Below are 14,346 nucleotides of genomic sequence, written 5' to 3'. Positions count from 1 at the left end.
GATCCAAACGGGTCGTACGTTAGACCGCGTTGGGGTTGTTGAAGTTCAGAATGGATCGTACGTTAGATCGTATCCGAGTTGTAGAATGAGCCGTCCGTTAGGCTGCATCTGAAAAAGAAAGTAGTCGTACGCTAGACTACACCCCTGAATGTACCGTACGCTAGGCAGCATCTGAGGATTTGAAGGTCCAAATGGGTCGTACGTTAGACCGCATTGGAGTTGCTGAAGAAGTCATATGTTGGGCTGAATCAGAATGAATCGTACGTTAGGCTGTATCTGATAACCTGTATATGTTGTACTTGCAATAAATGTCTGGGATGGGCTTAGAGATGCCATCGTTAGGAGGATATCGAAGTGTTGTCAGAATGAATGTTCCCATGAACTGTATTTGAAATATGTATCTGAATCTTGAATGTGATTGATAAAGGTGTCTGTCTGAATGAACCTTCTACTTTGACTATATCAGGAGGATAATTAACCTGCAAAGAAAAGTTAGCTTCATGCTATGTCATGATGCATGAGATGTTTCGTGTTATGCTAAAATAAATGTGAATGTTGTATGCATGCGTATGCTGTGAAAGGATGTAATGAATGAGTTATGCGTATGAGAAGTTCTGCTTGGGGACTCTACTGGGGAAAATAAATCCCCATCTACTGATTTGAGACATTTGTGTCGATGACCCTTTCTCGGCTGGGGATGCTTGATTTCTGTCTGATGGTGGAAATATTCAACAGAGCCTGGCTGGGGATGGATGAGATGATCAATCTGTCTGGTGACGCCGACCTCTGTTGGGGAGTAACTGGCTGTGCCTGGGGATACTGCCATTTTCTGAGGAAGAAAAAAAAAGGCTTGCTGGGGAAGAGAATTGGTAGTGGATTCATTGGAAGCATGATTAGACCTTTTCCTTGATCCTGAAGTCGGGTAGTAATTGCTATTGCTATTCTATGCATGTATTTTTGGTAAACATCAGTCATATTCAAATGCACATATTAATTCAAATTAAATCAATGGACATTTACGCAACCAAAACAGAAAAGTAAAAACAAAAGCATCTTTTTTTTTTGAAAGAGGGTTGTATTGATTTTGAAAGGAGGCCTATAAACAGGCAATTTGTGTACAAGGAGACAGAAATCCTAGTAAGAGGAAATTGTCGAAAACAAAGAGAAAGCTATGTGGAAGAAGTCCTATTGATTTTAAGCCTACTACTGTCATTATGTCTTCGAGCATCTCATCCCTTGCTGTCGGATAGAAGTGATTGGCTTGGTCAGTCCCTCGAACTTGGATGAAAGTTGACTGAGAACGGGACATAGTCATACGCTTTAATCCCTAATTTTTGCCTGGACCGCCTTTTCAGGTTTTCAGTCCACCAGGATACCCTTTTTTGCCCAAGCCGCCTTTTCAGGTTTTCGACTTGCCGGGTGTACATTTTTTTTTTTATATATCCCTAATTTTTGCCCGAACCCTTTTGGTTCGCCGGGATGCCCTTACTTTTGCCTAGATACGTCGATCTAGCGGGTCTCTTTTATGCGTAGTATTTTTTAACTATGTCCGCGTTCACGGGATGTGGGAAGTCTTCACCATCCATTGTAGCGAGTATCATGGCTCCACCTGAGAATACCTTCTTAACTACAAATGGCCCTTCGTATGTGGGAGTCCATTTGCCTCTGGGGTCAGTTTGTGGTAGGATGATGCGTTTGATTACCAAGTCGCCAATTTGATACACTTGTCTCTTGACCTTTTTGTTGAATGCCCTGGTCATGCGCTTCTGATATATCTGCCCGTGACATACAGCCGCAAGTCTCTTCTCATCCATCAAATTTATCTGATCGAGTCGAGTCTGAATCCATTCGTCCTCGTCTAAGCCCGCCTCTTTCATGATCCTTAGAGAGGGAATCTGAACTTCCACTGGTAAAACGGCTTCCATTCCGTAGACTAAAGAGAAAGGAGTTGCCCCTGTCGAAGTTCGCACGGAAGTACGATAACCATGAAGAGCAAATGGTAACATCTCATGCCAGTCTTTGTATGTTACCGTCATCTTTTGTATAATCTTCTTAATATTCTTATTAGCCGCTTCTACAGCGCCGTTCATCTTTGGCCGGTACGGAGAAGAGTTATGGTGTTTTATTTTGAACTGCGTGCAGAGTTCAGTAATCATCTTGTTGTTCAAATTAGTGCCATTGTCAGTGATAATTCTCTCAGGGACGCCGTATCGGCAGATGAGGCTGTTCTTGATGAATCGTGCCACCACATTCTTAGTAACAGAAGCAAATGAGGCTGCCTCCACCCACTTTGTGAAGTAATCAATAGCAACAAGGATGAAACGATGTCCATTAGAGGCGGTAGGTTTAATCTCGCCAATCATATCAATGTCCCACATTGCAAAGGGCCATGGCGCGGTCAACACGTTTAATGGAGCAGGAGGCACATGTACTTTATCCGCATAGATCTGGCACTTATGACAAGTTCTGGAGTGATGGTGGCAATCAGTTTCCATGGTAGACCAATAATACCCTGACCTCAGAATCTTCTTGGCCATTGTATGTCCACTAGAATGAGTCCCAAAGATACCGTCGTGCATGTCTTCCATAATCTTCTCTGATTCCTTTCTATCCACACAGCGAAGCAAAGTCGAATCATGGTTACGTTTGTACAATATTCCATTACTCAAAAAGAATTTAGCGGAGAACTTCCTCAGAAATTTCCTGTCATTGATGGATGTCCCTTCAGGGTATTCTTGAGCTTCTAAATATCTTTTTATCTCGTGGTACCAAGGCTTCTCTTCTACTTCATCAGCGTTAAGTTCATAACAATATGCTGGTTCGTCTAGTCGTTCAATGGTAATCCGGGGAGCTTCATTGTCCCATCTGACTCTGAACATAGATGACATGGTAGCTAATGCGTCTGCCAACTGGTTCTCCTCTCGTGGAATATGTTCGAATGTGATCTCTTCAAAGTATGGGATTAATGTCAACACCCGTTCTCGATAGGGGATGAGGTTCGGATGTTTAGTGTCCCATTCTCCTTTGACCTGACTGATTACTAAGGCTGAGTCTCCATACACCCTCAAAAACTTGATTCTCAGGTCTATAGCAGCTCTGAGTCCCAAAATACATGCTTCATACTCAGCCATATTGTTGGTACACTCAAAACATAGTCTAGCGGTGAAAGGCGTATGGCCACCCTTGGGGGAAATGATCATGACGCCAATACCGTTGCCCAATGCGTTAGACGATCCATCAAAAACCATAGTCCATCGGGATCCCACTTCGGGTCCTTCATTCGGTCCAGGTTCTTCATAATCAGTAACAAGCATGACATCCTCATCTGGGAACTCAAAATTCATAGACTGATAATCATTCACGGCCTGATGAGCCAAATGATCAGCTAGCACGCTTCCTTTGATTGCTTTTTGGGTGGTATACTGGATATCATACTCTGTTAAAATCATCTGCCATCTTGCTATTCTTCCGGAGAGGGCGGGTTTCTCAAATATGTATTTGATAGGATCCATCTTAGAAATCAACAAAGTGGTGTGATTCAACATATACTGTCTTAGTCGGCGAGCAGCCCAGGCCAAAGCACAGCAAGTTTTCTCGAGCAGTGAGTATCTTGTTTCACAGTCGGTAAACTTTTTGCTAAGGTAGTATATGGCATACTCTTTTCGACCGGACTCGTCATGTTGTCCCAACACGCACCCCATTGAGTTTTCTAAAACGGTTAAATACATGATTAGAGGTCTTCCCTCAACTGGTGGCACCAGAATTGGAGGTTCTTGGAGGTACTTCTTGATTTTGTCGAAAGCTTCTTGACATTCATCATTCCATATCATCTCTTGATTTTTTCTCAGTAACTTGAAGATGGGTTTGCAAGTAGCGGTCAAATGGGAAATAAATCGGGCAATGTAATTCAAACGTCCCAAGAAACCTCTGACTTCTTTATCCGTACGGGGAACTGGCATCTCTTGAATAGCTCTCACCTTGGCTGGGTCGACCTCAATACCTTTACCACTGACAATAAAGCCCAAGAGTTTACCAGATCTTACTCCAAAGGTGCATTTGTTCGGGTTCAATCTCAACTTGTATTTCTTCAGCCTCTCAAACAGTTTGTATAAATGATCGAGATGTTCTTCTTCAGTATGAGATCTGGCTATCATATCGTCCACATATACTTCTATTTCATGATGGATCATGTCATGGAACAAAACCACCATAGCACGCTGGTACGTTGCTCCTGCGTTCTTTAAACCAAACGGCATTACTTTATAACAGAAGGTGCCCCATTGCGTCACAAACGTAGTCTTCTCCATGTCCTCAGGTGCCATTTTGATCTGGTTATAACCCGAGAATCCATCCATGAAGGAGAATACCTTGTGTTGAGCGGTGTTGTCTACCAGAACATCAATGTGTGGCAGTGGGAAATCATCCTTGGGACTCGCTCTATTCAAATCTCTGTAATCCACACACATTCGCACCTTACCATCCTTCTTTGGCACTGGTACCACATTAGCAACCCATTGAGGATAAGAAGTAACCGCCAGAAAACCAGCATCGAATTGTTTCATGACTTCGACCTTGATTTTCTCGGACATTTCAGGACGCATGCGACGAACCTTTTGCTTAACAGGACGACAATCTTCCTTCGTCGGCAAACGATGCACTACTATATCGGTATCCAGCCCTGGCATGTCTTCGTAAGACCAAGCAAAAATCTCCACATAGTCATGTAGCATCTGAATCAATCTTTCCTTGATACTGCTTTCCAAGCCTGCTCCAATTTTGACTTCTCTCTTATCCACCTCGGTACCCAGATTTACAGTCTCAACTGACTCCTCATGCGGCTGTATAGTCCTTTCTTCTTGTAGTAACAGTCTGGCAAGTTCTTCAGGTACTTCACAATCTTCCTCACTTCCATCTTCGGCTCGGTAGATCGGATTTTCAAAGTCATAATGAACAGTAGTAGAACTATTATCAACAGGATCCAGAGTGGATAGGGATTCCTGACTAAAGGAAATCGGGATAATGTCTTCAGTCTTCCAATTGTTGAGTCCATCACCAATTGTTGGGAAAATCCAGCTATCCAAGTCGCAATCACTATCAGCATCTTCCATAGCATTAATCTGATTTTTGACTATCTTTCCAGAGTTAAACCCCAGGCCAGCTTTATCAGACTTGTACGGTACATTGATCAGTTGACCCCAACCAGCACGATCACCATTTTCAACCGCGGCTTGAGCATCTTTCAGAGAGATCATGACAGGGGGAGCACGAACAACCTTGGGCACAAGGGGAGTTGGCTTAAGGACAGGACTGGGTGGAGGAACCACTTCAAATGACTGAGAAGGAGTCTCAAAGAATTCACCATCCATCTCGACGTATTTGAAGGCTTGCACACTACTGACAATATACTCTTCTTCTCCACATACAGTGACAACCATGCCTGCTATTGGATACTTCAGCTTTTGATGAAGCGACGAAGCTACCGCACCTGCCCCATGGATCCAAGGGCGCCCCAACAAGCAGGAGTAGGCGGGACGAATGTCCATCACGTGAAAGGTAGTGTTGAAGACTTGAGGTCCTATCTTGATAGGGAGAACCACTTCACCATAGACAACACTCTTCGCACCATCGTAAGCACGCACCACAACATCACTAGGTTTCAGTTCAATGCCTTTGTAGTCAAATTTATCGAGTACAGCTTTCGGGAGCACATTCAAGGAAGAGCCGTTGTCGATCAACACGTGAGCCAGGGTGATCCCCTCACACTCGATGGAGATATGCAGAGCTTTATTGTGATTCTTTCCTGCTGGCGTCAGGTCAGCATCGGAAAAGCCTAGGCCATTGTCAACAGTCAAATTAGCAACATAATGTTCGAATTGATCGACGGATGTTTCTTGAGGCACATGAGCGGTCTTCAAGAATTTCATCAATGCATTGGCATGGGATTCAGAGGATAATAACAAGGACAACATTGAGATTTTAGACGGAGTATGCCCCAATTGTTCCACTACATCAAAATCGCTCTTACGGATGATTTTCAGCATCTCTTCCATTTCCTGTTTGGCAACATCTTCAGAAGTAACTTCGACCGATGTCTCTGACTGAGGAGGATTGACTGGTCTTTTTCCTCGAATTTCGGGAGCGGGAGGTGAGATTTCTGGGGAGTAGATCCTTCCACTTCGAGTAACTTTACTAGTCCCCACGATATCATTAGGATTAGCAGAACTACCAACTTGCTTTATGCCATGGATGTAAACGTCGCCTCCATAGTTCCACGGAATAGCTTTGCTGGAGGAATATGGCACGGGGCCAGGTGCGGTAATAATCAGGGGAGCCACTTTGGGCTCAGCGGTAATCTTCACAGGCACTCTAGTAGCGGTAATCTTCACTGGAGCTTTGGACCTAGCAATCACAGATACCTCTTCAATAGAGTTGTCCACCTTAGGAACCCTTTCAAATAGAATTGTACGATCATCCATCAGCCGTTGAATGCCGTTCTTCAACTTCAAACAATCATTGGGTCGGAGTACACAGAGATCGCAATCTTCAGCACAACCTGGAAATAAACCAGCTTGCAATAAATTCTTCTTAACGATCAGGAGAGGAGATGCTAAATCAGCAACGTCAGTAACGTGAGAATTGTCGTCCACAACATTAACATTCTGGTCATGATTAGGCATAGGTGCTGTGATGACATTGGGGGTCGCCGGAGGATCAAATTCAATTTCTCCAGCGTCGATCATATCCTGAATCTTGTTCTTCAACAACCAGCAATCATTCGTATCATGCCCGGGGCTATCGGAGTGATAGGCACACCTGGCGTTGGGATTATAATGAGGAGAAGTAGTGTTGGGATTTGCAGGAGGGCCTCTGAGGGTAATCAAATTGGCCTTTAACATACTCTGCAGTGCTTGGGTTAAAGTCATATTGATCTTGGTAAACTGTCTTCTCGACCTGTCTTGTCTGTGTTGGAAGTTCTGAGATGGCGGTGCGGCAATTGTAACTGCCCCAACAGTATGGTCACGATTCTTCTTGTTATGCTTCCTCTCACTGTACACAGCATTTGATTCATTCTTTCCCTGATAGGACTTTTTGGTGCTTGCAGAAGTAGCTGCCTGTATCTTTCCACTTCGAATGCCGCTTTCAACCCGTTCACCTGTCAAGATAAGTTCAGTGAAACCTGACGAGGAACTTCCCAGTAGATGGCTGTAGAATGGGCCAGTCAGTGTACCCATGAACATGTCCACTAACTCTCGATCAGTCATAGGGGGTTTGACTCTGCCAGCCAAATCTCTCCACTTTTGAGCATATTCTTTGAAACTTTCTTTAGAGCCCATAGTCATATTTTGTAGCTGTAGCCGAGTAGGCGCTAACTCAGAATTATACTGGTAGTGCTTGTAGAAAGCTGTTGCTAAATCAGTCCATGTGCGGATGTTAGAGCTCTCAAGCTGATAATACCACTCTAACTGTGTGCCAGACAGACTCTCTTGGAAGAAATGGATCCACAGTTTCTTATCAGTAGTGTGCGGCTGAATCTTTCTCACATAAGCCCTTAGATGCATCTGAGGACAAGAGGCACCATCATACTTAGTGAAAATGGGAACCTTGAATTTGCGGGGAATGACCACATCAGAGACCAGACCCAAGTTTTCGAAATCCAGACCGGGCACTTTCTGCCCCTCCATAGCTAGCATACGTTCTTCCAGCAACTTGTACTTATCATCCTTCGGAGAGTACTGTTCATGTTCATAATCTTCATCGTCGTCCTCAGAATTGACGAGATTAGGATTCTCATCTTCCGAATCATTCTCGGTCTCTTCTTCTGAATCCTTCGGAATTCTAATCTTGACTCCTGTAACCTGTCCCTTAAGCCTTCTCCCCGGGTTGATGTAACCCACAGGTTTCTGGTCCTTCTTCTTCTCCATCAAAAGAGCTTTCAGTTCTTCCTGCCCCTTAGATAAGCTCAGCATCATTTCCTGGAATTGAGCATTCTGGGCCTGGAGATCTTTGACAGTTTGTTCGAGAGCCATTGTTCAATCTGTTTGAATCTGTTTGATAGGAAAATCGTGAGAACACTGATCCTTTAGAATACCTGTTATGCGATGCAATGCAATGTATGAAATGTTTTCAAGGACTTTCGGGATTTAACTTTGCATAAACTAACAAAAAGAGCTTTTTTTTTTTTTCTCTTTTGTTTTTGCTTTTGTTTTTGTTTTTTCTGTTTTTTTTTTTAGCAGAGTTAAATCCCTAAATCCTTGAAATGGTTAGTACAATGCCATGATGTTATGATGTTATGTTGTTATGATGTCATGTTGTTAGATAAATAACAAGCACAAGCAAGTCACACAACAATCATTCCTAGGTTTTAAGGCTTGCGTGAGTTCCATAGGTAAATACCCTCCCCACTGAAGTTTGGTTGGTTCAACCTGTCTTAGAATAGTAACCGGGTTCTAGAAGGATCTCAAATCATTGACCTTTCCTTAAGTCCACTTCAGTGCAACACCAAGTGGCTGACCGAAGCTTCCCTAAAGTCCAATCTCAAAGAGTGTAGTATCGAGTCTCAACCAACTCCAGTCGGAACCGAAGCCAGTTATCTCACTACTTTCTAATGGCCAGGATGAGTCAATTAGGGTTCTAAAGGTCTGGTTAATGCTTTTATGACACCACGCGAATGCCAAATATTTCCTCAACTAACATGAGGAACATCAGGACATCCAAAGTGCCACATTAACCGTAGCCATCATTTTGACCATTCCAGTATACGCCGGACAGTCGCGATGATCTCTTGCTACTTACCTAAGGTACACTAGATCCGGGTGTAGGATCTTTCACTCAAGCATAACATACCCAAGCAATCCCTTAAAAATAAATCAGACAAATTGAATAAGTGATCTTGTTTTTAAGGTAACCTCTCTTTTTAAATATTTAGGCTCCCCAGCAGAGTCGCCAGTTCTGTCATACGGTGAACTGGACTTTTTGTGTTTTTTATCGCAATGTCGCGGTTAGCAAGAGTCGCCACCGACTTTTCTTTTATCCAATAAGGAAAGGTGGAAAAGAACAGGAAAGACCTTAATTTAGATTTTGGGTTCGGGAGGTACATTATACAAAGGGAAGGTGTTAGCACCCTTTGTATCCATGGTTATCCATGGGCTCTTAATTGCTCGATCACTTATATTATTTTTGTCTAAAAAAGTGTTTGTGAATTGTTTGGAAAATTGTTTTGAAAAGAGAATTTAACTTTGTAATGATTCTTGTATGAATGTATACAAAGTGGTTATCCCGTTTTAGTTTTGAAAATTGTTTAGAAAAATATAACTCGGTAATGATTCTAGTATGAATGTATACCAAGTGGTGATTTTCTAAAGGCATTTTGAAAGGTGTGAGGTGCAAAAAAAATGTTTTAAGTTGTGAGCCAGCAATTAAGAGTTATACCGACCCAAGGTCTTTACGGGCATTTCCTATCCTTATGAGGGTAAAACTGTCCTTATTATTGAGAAATAAGTAGTTTTATCCTTTGGATGTAAAAGGGTCATCGTAGGGTCATCGATTGGTCATTGAAGGCAACAGTTATGAGGATACCTTTGCATTCGAAGGGACTATCATCATTTAACCGTAGGCAACATCGGAGGGTCATCGAGGGACAAAGTTGTATATTCGAAGGCAACATCCGAGGGACTATAATTTATTTTATGATGATTTAACCGAAGGGTCTTTGCTAAGGGTATCCCCACGTTCGCGGGACATGACCGTAATATCGTAATCGTAAGGCAACAAAGAGAGGTCCAAGATCACTTATTCAAAGGCAAAGTTTTACAATTAATTATATAATTAGGATGAAACTCCACATTAAAATTATTAAAAATAATATATTAAAAAATTAATACATTAGAAATTAATACATTAAAAAATTAATTTAGGGTGAAACTCCACAAGGGTATCCCACAAATAAAGTGGAATACCTAGCCAATAACCTTTTCCTGGGATATGTGAACCTTTACGAAACTCAAAAAAAAAAACATGTCAGAACACCAAATCAGGGTGCAATCGAAGATTACACCGGAGAAATATCACAACAATAAATAGGATAGGATAAATAATGCATGGCTATGATAAAAACATAAAAAAAAAGACTAGAAGAATCAGGTACTGTCTCGTTCGCCTCTGCCTCGCCTAGCGAAGGCCACGGATTTTGAATTTGAAAACAGCCCCATGTTAGGAACTTTGAATTTTATGGCATTTTATCACAGGAATAACATGGTCAAACATTCAGGGTATTCAGGCATATTTAAATTCCCATACGAAAGCAAATTATATATCAACATTTAATCATGATGCATTATATATGTAGATATGGCCAATTGAAAGTATAAACAATAGAGATACGCAAACCTGTTTGCCAATTCAAGGTTGAAGGGATTGACCACTTGTAGTATCGGAATAAGTTAGGCAGCGGGAATTGGACGGCGATGGCTTCGGTGCAGATGGGCTGCCTTCAGGGTTTCTTTACTCTGAATTCTCCGGGTAGGCAGGGTTCCTATGCCAAAGTTTCTATCCGTCCTTCTCTGTTCTCTCTCTTTCTTTTTCCTCAAGGTTTTGTTCCAAGGAAACCTCAGAGTGTTTTGCTTCTCTTCCTTCTTTCTCCAGTAAATCTCCCAGTGTAAACTCCAAGTGTCACTCCCCCTACTGAAACTTCAGTATTTATAGACTAATTTCGTGGGTAATGGGCTTGGAATGAGGGAGACCCAAGTCCAAAATAATTTGTTATATTTTATTTATTTATTTATTTTAATTATTTAATTAATTAATTAATTAATTAATTAATTAAAAAAAAATTCTCTTTTTTTTTTTTTTTTTTTTTTTTTTTAGGAAAAATGATGGGTAATTTTTGGGGTATGACATTAACCCAAAACCTTAAGGTGTTAGGTAAATGGGTCATATCTCTTATAAATCCAACATTTCATCCATTCATAGGCAATGTGGGACTTTAACCACTCACACTTGCACCAAACATTACCCCCCACAAGTGTGAGTCTCACACATCCTATAACATGATCCAACACCAGATCCAACTCCCGCCCCCCCACAAAGTCGAACCACGTCTCTAATATCATTATCGGGTCATCATGAGGAGCATCTATATTGGGTCAAGAGCAACACACAAGTGAGAGAGACACCACTTATTCACTCAAAACCTTAAGGTGTTAGGTGTATGAGTCCTCTCAAATTTTCTAAGCAATGTGAAACTTCTGACTCACACTTATACACAACATTGTGGGCAATAATTATCTATGTATTTAAACAAGTTTGTCTTCGAATGTGTGCAAGATTGTATATCGTACAAGATCTACAGTTTATCACTGTTAAAACGAAGTTAAATATGATCTCGAAAATATTTATCATTATTATACTATAGTTAAATAAAGCTTCTATCAGAATTAAACTTGAAATAATCTAGATAGGGCTTCAAAGAATATAATATGACTATACATTTAAGAGAAAAAAATATCATTTCTCATTAATATGATTGTAATGTCTTTTATTATAAATGTTAACTTTTTTAAATTTTGATTCATACTAACAAAATTATATTTTAATAATAATAAGAAATGTGATCAAAGTAAAATTTTAAATTTTAAAATAATTTATAATTTACGATAATTTGTTTTTGAAACATCTTATAATTTGAGATGGGTAGGGCTGACAATGAACCGAACCAAGTCAAATATAGTTCGGAACTCTATTCGACAATTAAATCGTTGAACTAAGTTCATGAATAAAATAAGCTGAATATGAACAAAAAATTAAGTTCGTTAACTAAATGAACTGAACTTGAACTATACATAGTTTGACTCGTTAGGTTCATGAGTCAACTCAATTATATGTGAGAAGAATTATATTGTCTTTATGTGTGGGTTTAAAGATGTACTCCTAATCTTAACCTTATTTTTTTTAATCTAACCGTTTTAATTGATAATTTATATTCTCAAGAAAAATATTTCTAAAAATAATTATATAAATAAAATTAACATCATATAAATTATAAATTATGTTTTTAAGAGAATAATTTATAAATCAACATATATTTTCTAATTTATTAAATATCTTCTAAATTTATTTAAATTTAAGAAAATCAAATATATATTCTAAATTTATTTTAATTAAAAAATATATCTTTTAAGAAAAATCTACATCATATAAAATATCAAATATATATAAAAAAATAGACTTAAAAAAATACCTTTTGAAGTTCGTGAAGCAAGCGAGCTGAATTTAACGAGATGAACATAATGAGTTAAACCGAGTTGTTTGGAAACTTATAACGAGTCAAATTTGAGTTTAAAAAAAAATTGTGTCGAACTCGAACCGAGATTTGAGCTGAACAAATTATTAACGAGTTGAGTCGAGCCCTAGAGATGAGTATACTACTTTAGTATAAAAAATATTACTTTTTGGGCTTAATGCATCCTTTAGTCCTTTAAATTAATTTAAGGCTTCACTTTAGTCTCTTATTTAATAAACGTTTGTTCTAAGTCCTTAAATATCATTCAGTTAGTCACATTAGTCTCGTCCGTTAAAGTTTTTCAAATTCTGTTAAGTTGTGTATGCGTATCAGTCCAGTTGGTTCTACATTAGATAACATAGAATTTTTTTATTCTATATTGATTTAAAATTTAAAATTTAAAAATAAAAGAAGCTTAAACGAATGCAACAATTTCTTCTCTCTTTCTCATACCCTAACCACCACCTTTTTCTCTTCTTCCTCTTTGTCTTTCTAAAATTTGAGTCTAACGTTTACGTTTTCAGTTCTCAGAGCTATTTCAGACATCAGAGATATGCCTAATTTTGTTTTCATTTTCTACCTAATGATTCAATGGTAAGTTTAATCTTTTTTTTTGTATTTTAGGAGTTTCTTTGTTGGAAAAAATCAATTTTTTTTAGATTTGAAATCATGGATTTTTGTTGTTTTGTGATTGCAGTTAAGGTGTTTGAAGAATTTCTTGAATTGGGTATTTGTTGAAATACTGTTTCACATAACATTGTTCTTCATTGTCTCTGCCAATTCTATGCTCATCAACATACAACAAGTAATTAATATTTATTTTATGTTGATGTTTTTTAAAACTTAATTTAGTTTTGAGCTATATATGAATTAAAGTATAAATGTGACGCATTTTGCAATTTGGACTGTTGTTCTGCGTTCCCTTTACATTTTTTCGACAAATTTGTATGACACTACTAAGATCTTAACCAAGGAATATGATATTAACATTGATGCATACAACAAATATAGCAAGTTATACCTTATAGCTATACAACAAAAAATGGATTCCTCTAATCAACATACAAGTTATATCTTACAATTTTGTTGGAATTCCACCTGTAACTCCGACCAACATTGCAAGTTGGCTATTGACCATAATGATCTTCAACTTCTTTGTGTTCCGCTTCTACAAACGTTGGTGGAATAAATACAATTATGTTCTATCTGAGGCACTTGATGCAGGAATGACTTTTATGGGAGTTTGGTTTTCTTTGCTCTGCAAAATGCAGGCCATAGTCTCAAATGGTGGGGAACTGAATTGGATCATTGTCCATTGGTTACTTGCCCTACTGCACCAGGATTTATAGTTGATGGTTGCCTTGAATTCTAATAGAGAAGCCTCAATGACTTAGCTATCTCTTTTGTATCTATTTTTATCTTCAATTGTTGGAATCAAGTTAGGCTTGGAGCATAGGCAAAGGGATTACATCAATTTGCTTAGCAATTATTATGTACATGCTTCTTGCTTGTTACAAGGTTTTCCTTTCTGTCTTTTTTACCCGCCTTATTAAATATATATGTAGTTAATTGGTAATGGAACAAAATTTGAAGTATGAGACATTCATTTTTGGTGAACTTTATAAACTAATGCATATGGAAATACATATTCATTCATTTTGGTGAATGTCACTCATGCTTTGTAGTGGCATGGAATCTAATACCAAAAGGATTATGATTCCTCAATGAAAAAGATGACAAAAGTATGATCTTATCATTGATGCATACAACAAGTATAGTAAGTTATACCTTAGCCCTCTCTTTGCATTATATATTGGATCAGGTTTTGCAAAACTCATGACACTCATTGACATGGTTTCGTTTTCACGAGACATATTAAGGCAGAGCAGGATACCAATGAGGACAAACTCAACAACACCAACCAAATGGGTATCACTAAGTAAGGCAACACCAACAGAGTCAGCACTACCAAGTTAGTCAGTGCCAACACAATCTACACAATCACTTTCTTCAATTCAATTGATTCCATAGAAAAAAAAGAAGGCTTCAAAAATGGTCAAAACCTGAAG

The sequence above is a fragment of the Lathyrus oleraceus genome, chromosome 6, assembly GCF_024323335.1.
Source record: "Lathyrus oleraceus cultivar Zhongwan6 chromosome 6, CAAS_Psat_ZW6_1.0, whole genome shotgun sequence".
In the NCBI taxonomy this organism is placed as follows: Eukaryota; Viridiplantae; Streptophyta; class Magnoliopsida; order Fabales; family Fabaceae; genus Lathyrus; species Lathyrus oleraceus.
Note: the sequence above shows the minus strand (reverse complement) of the source record.